The 11,062-nt window shown below is 40.9% G+C and overlaps 1 pseudogene; it reads right to left on the bottom strand.

Moving 5' to 3' along the window:
* Window positions 1–210: 210 nt before the first annotated feature.
* Window positions 211–1,045, bottom strand: LOC132658945 (testis-specific Y-encoded protein 1-like; annotated as a pseudogene).
* Between the last annotated feature and the right edge of the window lie 10,017 nt (window positions 1,046–11,062).

Genomic DNA, 11,062 nt, shown 5'->3' with positions numbered 1-11,062 from the left:
AATGAGGGAGACTTGCTTCACTCGGACACACCGAGTTCCAAAGCCCCCAGTCTCAGCAGGTCATGTGCTACAAGCAGAACCCAAAGTGTGGCTCTGCAGCCAGCTTGCAAGAGTCTGAGCATTCCCATTTGGGAAAGGACAGTGTCCTGGCCACGACAGGGCTGTCCCTTCAGGGCCCACCTCCAGACACCCTCCCCACATGTGTCTCTGTCAGTTACCGCTCATGGCAGAACCTTCCTTCCTCGGGTAATACGGCACAGGACTGTCCCACATTTCTTCACCAATGGTCTGCTGGCTACACAAGCAAGGTCAGCCCAGGACTGAACAGGCCCAGATACTCTCGAGAGCATCCAAGAACTCCAGCATCAGTCATCAACTGTATGCAGGCGCAAAGCAACTTCACCTCAGCAATCCTGTTCGATTCTGGGCAGTTGTGGCCTGACAACCAGTTGAAAAATTTAAGGCTCCTGATATACAGCCTGCAGCTGAATGCTCCTCATTCAAAGTACAAGATCCAGTGGAGTGGAGTGGAATAACGTGCCCTATACCCTGCAGAAATGCAGGGAACACGGGGTGAATTCCACAGGTGGATCACCCATCCCCTTACACACCTACACCTCCATGAAGCCATGTCTTACCAGTGATGTCAAGGTAATACTCCTTAATGATCACCATGTTCCAGAAGTAGGACTTGTCCCCCAAGGAAAAGATCACCTTGCAGCTGGACCTTGGATGGCTCCTCACCAGCACCTTCTAGGACAGGGATGAGGGTAAAGGTGCAAGCTTCTAGGTGCCTCAGCTTGCCTCCGAGGCAGGCATAAACAGTTTCCACAAAACCTCTGCACATTCTCACATCACATGAACATAGATAACATGATCCCCCCAACTCCCCACCACGTCCCATACCCACATGCCCTCATTCTCCCTCACTGACCTTCAAGTCAATCCTGTAGTTAAGAAAGTCTTTATCTTGGTCACTGATCATGACAGAAACTTGAGTATGGTTCATAATCTGCTTGAGGTCAAGGAGCCATTCAGGCCACATGCTGGGCCAGAAGAGCCAATAGCAACAGCCCTACTCTTGAGTGGAAGAAGCACACTGGAATAGGAATTTCCAAGAATGCTTGGTACTTCCTCTTGCCCAGCCACCACTCATGTCCTCAGTCCCTGTCATACCATTAGACATACTCATGGCTCTGGGTTCCTTGTGGTTTTCTGCATCTGTGGTGGTCTACATCACCAAAGCATGGGTTGTTTCTGATCGCTGCTGTCCTCCTCCTGACTTGTGTGTGCTGGGTAGTGTAATGTCACTGCTTATCATGTCAGGATTTGCAGTCCCTGTGGCACATTGTGTCTTCAAGCAAGGGGGTGGTGTGTATGTGTATGTGTATGTGTGCATGTATGTGTGTGTGTGTATGTGTCTTCAGCAAGAAAGCCCTAGGTCTCTGTTCTGCTCCCTGTCTTTACAACAGATGGCAGGCATGTGTCTGAATTTGTCTGGCAGTCAGAGCAGATGAGAATAGCAGCCCCTTCCAGCTCCACTTTGCTGGTGGACCACCTCATGCCTTTGCATTGCACTAGTGAGAGCAACTACAGGGGCTCTGACTGACAGGCATGGGTCTTGGACTTCCGCTCTCTCAGCTGTTTCCTGGGATCATCCACATTTACAACAATAACTGTCTCTGGTGGCTGTTCTGGTGTACTGTCTCTCATCATTCCTGACCTGGAGGCCTCAGGTGCTGATCCTCCTCAGATGTAGGCCTGAGGGAGACACCCAAAGTCATGGCTGTGACACTTACAGCTGTGGCCCTAAGGGACTCTTCTCAGCTGTGCCTTTGGAGCCTGCCCCTGCCTTGGACCACACTTCATTCAGGGGTATCCCACACCTCCCCTGTTCCCTTGCCCTGTGGCCTCACCTGTTTTAGCAGGAACTTCAGCACAATCATCTTGAAGGTGTCTTTGCCATTCTTTAATTTGGCTATAAAGCTCACAACTTTTAACAGCACAGTAATGCAATTTTTCTAATGTTCACTGTTAGAGTTTGATGAGCTCGTGTTGAGTTTCTTGGTTTCAGTTAGAAAGCCCTGCATTACTCTTAGGGCTCTAGAAGCTTCTGAAACAAATGAAAGACTACAAGTATTCCAGACTAATTTGATGATAATATAGATTTCTAAATACTTAGCAGATTCTGCTTCCCCACCACCTAATAAATTACCCCTAACTCCTGAAGATCTTCATGATTTTATTGCGGGAATCTGGTAGAATTGAGATTTCTCAGTGCTTCGTTATTTCATCAGTAAGCTTTTCTGAGGTGAAAAAAACATTGGAGTTAGTTTTTAAGTTAGTCCTAGACATAACAATCAGGGAAAAAGGAAATAAAAGGAATACAGATTGGAAGAAAAAAAAATAATGTTAGAAGATTACATGACCCTCTACACAGTGAACAATAAGGATGCCAGCAGAAAATTACTTAAGCTAATCAATGAATAGAGTATAGCTGCAGGATACAAAATTAATAGTCAGGAATCCCTTTCATTCTGATACACTAGCAATGAAAAGCAAGAAAGAGAACTTAAGGAAAGAATCTCATTCACCATCCAGGGAAGAGAATCAAATATTTAGGAATATGTTCACTTAACAAAAGCAAAGACCTGGTACAGAAAACCATAAAACCATGGTGAAAGAAATCAAAAATCACACAAATAGATGAAGAAGTGTATCATGTTCTTGGATCAGAAGAATCAATATAGTGACCATGAGTGTGCAACTCAAGGCAATCTATCAGTATGTTCATTCACATTGATATTCTCATATTCAACTGTGAAATCCCTATCAAAACACCAATGGTGTTTTTCACTGAACTAGAACAAATAATTTCACAATTTGTGTGGAAATACAAAAGATCTCCAATGAGGAAATCACTCTTGAGAAACAATGGAAATGGAGGAATCAGACTTCCTGACTTCAGACTCTACTACGAAGCTAATCATCAAGATTATAAGGTCCTGGGCCAAAGACAGATATACAGATCCATGGAACAAAATAGGTAGTCCAGAGACGGAGCCACACACCCACGGCCTCCTTGTCTTTGACAGAGGATGCATCAATATGCAATGGAGCAAAGACAACCTCTTGAACAAGCGGGTCTGGGAAAACAGGTCAACCACATTAAAAGAATGAAATGTTTGCTAATGGCACACACACAAACAAATGCAAAGTGGATTAAAGACCTAAGTGGGAGACTAGAAACTATAATGTTCTTAGAGAAAAACATAGGCAGAACACTATCTGACAGAAATCACAGCAAGATCTTCTCCTCAGTGACCCACCTCCCAGAGTAATGGAAATAAACACAGAAGGAAACAACAGTGACCAATTTAAATTTCTAAGCTTCTACAGTGAAGGAAACTATAAGCAAGGTGAAAAGACAGCCTTCAGAACTGGAGCGAATTACAACAAACCAAACAACTGCCCAAGAGTTAATCTCCCACATATACAAACAGCTCATGCAACTCAATACCAGAAAAATAAACAACCTGACCAAAAAGTGGGCAAAAGAACTAAATAGACATTTCTCTAGAGAACATATACAGATGGATAATGAACACAGGACACATGCTCAACATCACTCATTATCAGAGAGATGACAGTCAATACCACAATGAAATGTCATCTCATACTGGTCCCAAGGACCATCACCCAAAGTCTCAAACAAGAAACACTGGAGAGGGAGTGAAAATGTAACCAACTTACACTGTTGCTACGAATGAAAACTGGTGTAGCAATAAAAAATCATATGATTTCTTAAAAACCTGGAAATGGAACTCTCTTATGACCAGGAATCACCCAAGCATACACCCCAAGGAAAGCAAAACTGAAAGAGACACGTACGCCACTATTCATCCCACGATAGCTGGGGTCCAGCACATGCAGGATCCAGGCAAACCCTCAGGAGAAATGGCGAATGATTTAGAGAGAGATAAGGAAAGAATGTTTTAGATAAGAAAATAAAGGAGAGAAAGAGGCTGTTATTCCTTGGCCAGGCAAGAGGGAGCTTCTGTGTTCCAAGAGATCAGCCTGAAAAAGAGAGGGAGGGAGAGGGAGCGAGAAAGAAAGAAAGAGAGAGAGGAAAAAAAAAACAAAAACAGAAAAACGGGGTGGCCAAGCTTCTTCGGTGAGCAAGGCCCATTATTTTACTTTCAAAAGAGACTTTTTTTTTTTTTTAGTTTTTTATTTTTTAACTTTTTTTTTTAAATGTTCTATTTTATTTTATTTATTTATTTTTTTTTAGTTTTTTATTTTTTAAATTTTAAAATCTTTAAATCTTACATGCATTCCCAAACATGAACCTCCCTCCCACCTCCCTCCCCATAACATCTTTCTGGGTCATCCCCAAGCATGCTGCATCCTGCGTCAGACAGAAACTGGCGATTCAATTCACATGCTAGTATACATGTTAGAATGTCATTCTCCCAAATCATCCCACCCTCTCCCTCTCCCTCTGAGTCCAAAAGTCCGTTATACACATCTGTGTCTCTTTCCCTGTCTTGCATACAGGGTCGTCATTGCCATCTTCCTAAATTCCATATATATGTGTTAGTATACTGTATTGTTGTTTTTCTTTCTGGCTTACTTCACTCTGTATAATCGGCTCCAGTTTCATCCATCTCATCAGAACTGATTCAAATGAATTCTTTTTAACGGCTGAGTAATACTCCATTGTGTATATGTACCACTGCTTGCTTATCCATTCATCTGCTGATGGACATCTAGGTTGTTTCCATGTCCTGCCTATTATAAACAGTGCTGCAATGAACATTGGGGTACATGTGTCTCTTTCAATTCTGGTTTCCTCGGTGTGTATGCCCAGCAGTGCGATTGCTCGGTCATAAGGTAGTTCTATTTGCAATTTTTTAAGGAATCTCCACACTGTTCTCCATAGTGGCTGTACTAGTTTGCATTCCCACCAACAGTGTAGGAGGGTTCCCTTTTCTCCACATCCTCTCCAGCATTTATTGCTTGCAGATTTTTGGATCACAGCCATTCTGACTGGTGTGAAGTGGTACCTCATTGTGGTTTTGATTTGCATTTCTCGAATAATGAGTGATGTTGAGCATCTTTTCATGTGTTTGTTAGCCATCCGTATGTCTTCTTTGGAGAAATGTCTATTTAGTTCTTTGGCCCATTTTTTGATTGGGTCGTTTATTTTTCTGGAGTTGAGCTGCATAAGTTGCTTGTATATTTTTGAGATTAGTTGTTTGTCAGTTGCTTCATTTGCTATTATTTTCTCCCATTCAGAAGGCTGTCTTTTCACCTTGCTTATATTTTCCTTTGTTGTGCAGAAACTTTTAATTTTAATTAGATCCCATTTGTTCATTTTTGCTTTTATTTCCAGAATTCTGGGAGGTGGATCATAGAGGATCCTGCTGTGATTTATGTCTGAGAGTGTTTTGCCTATGTTCTCCTCTAGGAGTTTTATAGTTTCTGATCTTACATTTAGATCTTTAATCCATTTTGAGTTAATTTTTGTGTGCGGTGTTAGAAAGTGATCTAGTTTCATTCTTTTACAAGTGGTTGACCAGTTTTCCCAGCACCACTTGTTAAAGAGATTGTCTTTACTCCATTGTATATTCTTGCCTCCTTTGTCAAAGATAAGGTGTCCATATGTGTGTGGATTTATCTCTGGGCTTTCTATTTTGTTCCATTGATCTATATGTCTGTCTTTGTGCCAGTACCATACTGTCTTGATGACTGTGGCTTTGTAGTAGAGCCTGAAGTCAGGCAAGTTGATTCCTCCAGTTCCATTCTTCTTTCTCAGGATTGCTTTGGCTATTCGAGGTTTTTTGTATTTCCATACAAATCTTGAAATGATTTGTTCTAGTTCTGTGAAAAATGTGGCTGGTAGCTTGATAGGGATTGCATTGAATTTGTAAATTGCTTTGGGTAGTATACTCATTTTCACTATATTGATTCTTCCAATCCATGAACATGGTATATTTCTCCATCTATTAGTGTCCTCTTTGATTTCTTTCATCAGTGTTTTATAGTTTTCTATATATAGGTCTTTAGTTTCTTTAGGAAGATATATTCCTAAGTATTTTATTCTTTTCGTTGCAATGGTGAATGGAATTGTTTCCTTAATTTCTTTTTCTACTTTCTCATTATTCGTGTATAGGAATGCAAGGGATTTCTGTGTGTTGATTTTATATGCGGTAACTTTACTATATTCATTGATGAGCTCTAGTAATTTTCTGGTGGAGTCTTTAGGGTTTTCCATGTAGAGGATCATGTCATCTGCAAACAGTGAGAGTTTTACTTCTTCTTTTCCAATTTGGATTCCTTTTATTTCTTTTTCTGCTCTGATTGCTGTGGCCAAAACTTCCAGAACTATGTTGAACAGTAGCGGTGAAAGTGGACACCCTTGTCTTGTTCCTGACTTTAGGGGAAATGCTTAAAGCAACTAGAAAAGGAAGAGTTGGAGAACCCCAGAGTTAGTAGAAGGAAAGAAATCTTAAAAATTAGGGCAGAAATAAATGCAAAAGAAACAAAAGAGACCATAGCAAAAATCAACAAAGCCAAAAGCTGGTTCTTTGAAAGGATAAATAAAATTGACAAACCATTAGCTAGACTCATCAAGAAACAAAGAGAGAAAAATCATATCAATAAAATTAGAAATGAAACTGGAGAGATCACAACAGACAACACAGAAATACAAAGGATCATAAGAGACTACTATCAGCAGTTGTATGCCAATAAAATGGACAACGTGGAAGAAATGGACAAATTCTTAGAAAAGTACAATTTTCCAAAACTGAACCAGGAAGAAATAGAAAATCTTAACAGACCCATCACAAGCACGGAAATTGATATGGTAATCAGAAATCTTCCAGCAAACAAAAGCCCAGGTCCAGACGGCTTCACAGCTGAATTCTACCAAAAATTTCGAGAAGAGCTAACACCTATCCTCCTCAAACTCTTCCAGAAAATTGCAGAGGAAGGTAAACTTCCAAACTCATTCTATGAGGCCACCATCACCCTAATACCAAAACCTGACAAAGATGTCACAAAAAAAGAAAACTACAGGCCAATATCTCTGATGAACATAGATGCAAAAATCCTCAACAAAATTCTAGCAATCAGAATCCAACAACACATTAAAAAGATCATACACCATGACCAAGTGGGCTTTATCCCAGGGATGCAAGGATTCTTCAATATCCGCAAATCAGTCAATGTAATTCACCACATTAACAAATTGAAAAATAAAAACCATATGATTATCTCAATAGATGCAGAGAAGGCCTTTGACAAAATTCAACATCCATTTATGATAAAAACTCTCCAGAAAGCAGGAATAGAAGGAACATACCTCAACATAATAAAAGCTATCTATGACAAACCCACAGCAAACATTATCCTCAATGGTCAAAAGAGACTTTTATACCTTAAGTTGTACATAGAGGGAAATGAAAGATGCAAAGTCATACAGAGTCAGCCCAAACATTACATCTGTTTTGTCTATCAAACCCACAATTTTTTTTTTCTGCATACCTTTCCAATAAACAATATTGTGTACATTACCTTCTTGCCTTGGAGGCCTGTGAACATTTTATGACCCTCTTTAGATAAAGGCTCTTCAACGAGAAAACTTATTTTCCCTTGAAATGTTTTTTTCTTTATAATTCTAATCTACGTCAGCCTCAGATAGTATTAAACAAGTTACATTTCTCACAGAGGAAAGGTGCAGTGAGTTACAAGAAAGAAAGAACCAATTAGTTCAAGGGTCTGATGTGGTTAATATCAAGGCTACACTTGTTCTCCTTACATTACAACTATGTTAACTAATGCACTCTCAGGTGTCCAGTGGATAAGAGATATGGGAACTTAGCAACCAGCTTTGGCCCAATAATGAAATCCTACGCTAGCACTACTCTAATAACTTTTAATTCTTTGAAAGGCTCTATGTTTTAGGCTTCCCGTGCTTCTCATAGTTGGGAGGCTGTGAACAATCATATGCGTAGCTGCAAGAGTCTGGACAAACCTGTCAAGCAAGCTAAAATGCTAACAGTGGGGGTTTGATTTGAAATATTCCTCTCATGTCCAGGAGACTTATTAACTAGAGCCCTAGGCTGATTTACTCCAGAGAAAGGTGGTTGTGGATAGCCCCCTGTAAGTCAGGAGAGTTGGTGAAAGGCACAAAATAGTAAGGCAGAGAGATTCTGGTTTTGGGGTAGATGCTCAAGCAGGTCTAGGGAGACTCTCGAGTCCTGAAGCCTTGCTTAACAGTTCATTTCCACATGACCTTGCCATGGGTGGGATCTCCCGTGCTGGCTCCCAGCACACGACTATTTACTATAGCTAGGGCATGGAAGCAATCTAGATATCCACTGCAGATGAATGGATAAGAAAGTGGTGGTATATATACATGGTGGACAATTACTCAGCTGTGGACAGCAATGCATTTGAGTCAATTCTAGAGAGGTGGGTGAAACAGGAGCCTCTTCTACAGAATGAAGTAAAGTCAGAAAGAGAAATACAGATCCTGTGTAGGAATGCATATGTATGAAATTTGGAGAGATGTTCATGATGATCCAACATGCAGGGCAGCAAAAGAGACAGAGATGGAAAGAACAGACTGTGGAGAGGGCAATGGTGGGATAATTTGAGCGAATAGCACTGAAACATGTACATTACCCTACATAGACAGATGACTGGTGCAAGTTCAGTGCATGAGGCAGGGCACCCAAAGCCAGTGCTCTGGGACAACAAAGAGCAATAGTCTGGGGAGTGAGGTGGGAGGAAGGTTCTGGATACGGGAACACATGTGTACTGGTGACCTACTCTTGATGATATAATGCAAAATCTAACCAAATATGTAAATTTAATGTCTTCCCATTAAAATAATTTGAAAAAATGAAAAGATTGCTTTCTGAAATTTCAGTGTTGGGAGTACAATGTCCAGCCTATCTTCTGATCCTATGTAACATTGTCTGGTTTGAATGAGGGTAGTGGAGCCATCCCACATTGAAAGTCAGGAAGGGTAGTGGGAGGAGATACACCTCACCCAAGGTAAGGAGCAGCGGCTGTGCTTTGTGGGAACAGCCGTGAAGAGATATCTCACGTCCAAGGTAAGAGAAACCCAAGTAAGATGGTAGGTATTGCAAGAAGGCATCAGGGGGAAGACACACTAAAACCATACTCACAAAAAATTAGTCATTTTAATCACACTAGGACTACAGCCTTTTCAAACTCAATGAAACCAAGCCATGCAAGCGGGGCAACCAAGATGGGTGGGTCATGGTGGAGAGGTCTGACAGAATGTGGTCCACTGGAGAGGGAATGGCAAACCACTTCAGTATTCTTGCCTTGAGAACCCCAGGAACAGTATGAAAAGGCAAAATGGTAGGATACTGAAAGAGGTACTCCCCAGGTCAGTAGGTGCCCAATATGCTACTGGAGGTCAGTGGAGAAATAACTCTGGAAAGAATGAAGGGATGGAGCCAAAGCTAAAACAATACCCAGCAATGGATGTGACTGGTGATAGAAGCAAGGTCCAATGCTGTAAAGAGAAATATTGCATAGGAACCTGGAATGTCAGGTCCATGAATCCAGGCAAATTGGAAGTGGTCAAGCAGGAGATGGCAAAAGTGAAAGTCGACATTCTAGGAATCAGTGAACTAAAATGGACTGGAATGGTGAATTTAACTCAGATGACCATTATATCTACTACTGCAGGCAGGAATCCCTGAGAAGAAATGGAGTAGCCATCATGGTCAACAAAAATGTCCGAAATGAAGTACTTGGATCCAACCTCAAAAACTATAGGCAAGCCATTCGTCTCTAAGGCAAGCCATTCAATAGCACGATAATCCAAGTCTATGCCCCAACCAGTAATGCTTAAGAAGCTGAAGCTGAACGGTTTTATGAAGACCAGAAGACCTTGTGGAACTAACACCCAAAAAAGTGTCTTTTTTATCATAGGGGTGTGGCATGCAAAAGTGGAAAGTCAAGAAACACCTGGAGTAACAGGCAAATTGGCCTTGGAATGCAGAATGAAGCAAGGCAAAGACAGAGTTTTGCCAAGAAAAAGCACTGGTCATAGCAAACATCGTCTTCCAACAACACAAGAGAAGACTCTACATATGATCATCAGATGATCAACACAGAAATCAGATTGATTATATTACTTGCAGCCAAAGATGGAGAAGCTCTATACAGTCAACAAAAACAAGACCAGGAGCTGACTGTGGCTCAGATCATGAACTCCTTATTACCAAATTCAGACTGAAATTGAAGAAAGTAGGGATAACCTCTAGACCATTCAGGCATGACCTAAATAAATCCCTTATGATTATACAGTGGAAGTGAGAAATATATTTAAGGGCCTAGATCTGCTAGATAGAGTGCCTGATGAACTATGGAATGAGGTTCATGACATTGCACAAGAGACAAGGATCAAGACCATCCCCATGGAAAAGAAATGCAAAAAAGCAAAATGGCTGTCTGAGGAAGGTTTCCAAATAGCTGTGAAAAGAAGAGAAATCAATAGTCAAGGAGAAATGGAAATATATAAGCATCTGAATGCAGAGTTCTAAAGAAGAGCAAGAAAAGATAAGAAAGCCTTCTTCAGTAATCAATGCAAAGAAATAGGGGAAACAAACAGAATGGGAAAGACCAGATGTATCTTCAAGAAAATTAGAAATAACAAGGGAATATTTCATGAAAGATGGGCTCGATAAAAGACAGAAATGGTATGGACCTAACAGAAGCAGAAGATATTAAGTGTTGGTGGGAATGCAAACTAGTACAGCCACTATGGAGAACAGTGTGGAGATTCCTTTAAAAATTACAAATAGAACTACCTTATGACCCAGCAATCCCACTTCTGGGCATACACACCGAGGAAACCAGAATTGAAAGAGACACATGTACCCCAATGTTCATCGCAGCACTGTTTATAATAACCAGGACATGGAAACAACCTAGATGTCCATCAGCAGATGAATGGATAAGAAAGCTGTGGTACATATACACAATGGAGTATTACTCAGCCATTAAAAAG

This window comes from Ovis aries, chromosome Y (assembly GCF_016772045.2).
Source record: "Ovis aries strain OAR_USU_Benz2616 breed Rambouillet chromosome Y, ARS-UI_Ramb_v3.0, whole genome shotgun sequence".
Classification (NCBI taxonomy): Eukaryota; Metazoa; Chordata; class Mammalia; order Artiodactyla; family Bovidae; genus Ovis; species Ovis aries.
Note: the sequence above shows the minus strand (reverse complement) of the source record. Positions and strands in the feature narration are given on the sequence as shown.